The sequence below is a fragment of the Propithecus coquereli genome, unplaced genomic scaffold (assembly GCF_000956105.1).
Source record: "Propithecus coquereli isolate 6110/MARCELLA unplaced genomic scaffold, Pcoq_1.0 Scaffold44, whole genome shotgun sequence".
Classification (NCBI taxonomy): Eukaryota; Metazoa; Chordata; class Mammalia; order Primates; family Indriidae; genus Propithecus; species Propithecus coquereli.
In genome coordinates this window covers 10002969-10003972 of record NW_012150174.1, presented here as the reverse complement: position 1 = coordinate 10003972, position 1004 = coordinate 10002969, and positions in this window count along the sequence as shown.

Below are 1004 nucleotides of genomic sequence, written 5' to 3'. Positions count from 1 at the left end.
AAACTATTATTTGTTTTAAAAAAAGAATGTCAATGACAAGCCCTCCACCTCAAGCAAATAATACTTTGTAAAAATATTTCTATCTTTGGACATCAAATTGGAGCTGTAGGTCTTACATACAAGGCTGGGCCAGGCACAGTGGCTCACACCTATAATCCTAGCACTTTGGGAGGCCGAAGCGGGAGGATTGCTTGAGGCCAGGAGTTAGAGACCAGCCTGGGCAACATAGTGAGACCCTCATCTCTGCAAAAAAAACTTTTTTTGGACAGGAAGTAGGATTTATTGGTAGGTGCAAATGAGGGGGCAGCACAGTGGAAGCCCTCATGAGTGCAGGGCCTGCCACTTGTCCAGGGGGCCACGAGTGGGGATGTACTTGACCCCATAGCCATCTGAGATGAGCCAATTCTCGGCCACCGTGTCTTCAAATTCATCTGCAATAAACTTGGTAAAGCCTCACTTCTTTGAGATGTGGATCTTCTGGTGGCCAGGGAACTTGAACTTGGTCCTGCATAGGGCCTCAATCACATGCTCCTTGTTCTGCAGTTTGGACACGATGACTTGGCCAATGTGAACCCTGGCCATGGTGCCCTGGGGCTTTCCAAAGGCACCTTGCATACCTGTCTGGAGCCTAGATTGGGGACAGCACAAGGTCTGAAACATAAACATATGTTGGAAGGGACTGTCTCCAAGGTCCCTCAGAGCAACCCATGCAACGAACAGGCTGCATACACTACCAAGGAGGCTGTTGTTTGCAGCCATTGCACACTGGGCCCCCAGCAGAAAAGGAGTGAGGTCAGCTTAATTGGCTGCAGGGCAAAAAAAATTTTTTTTAATTAGCTGCGTGTGGTGGCATGCTCCCACAGTCCTAACTACTGTGGAGGCTGAGACAGGAGGATCTCTTGAGCCCAAGAGTTCAAGGCTTCACTTAGCCATGATTATGCCACTGCACTCCAGCCTGGGCGATGGAGTGAGACCAGAGTCTAAAAAAAAAATGCTTAGTTGCA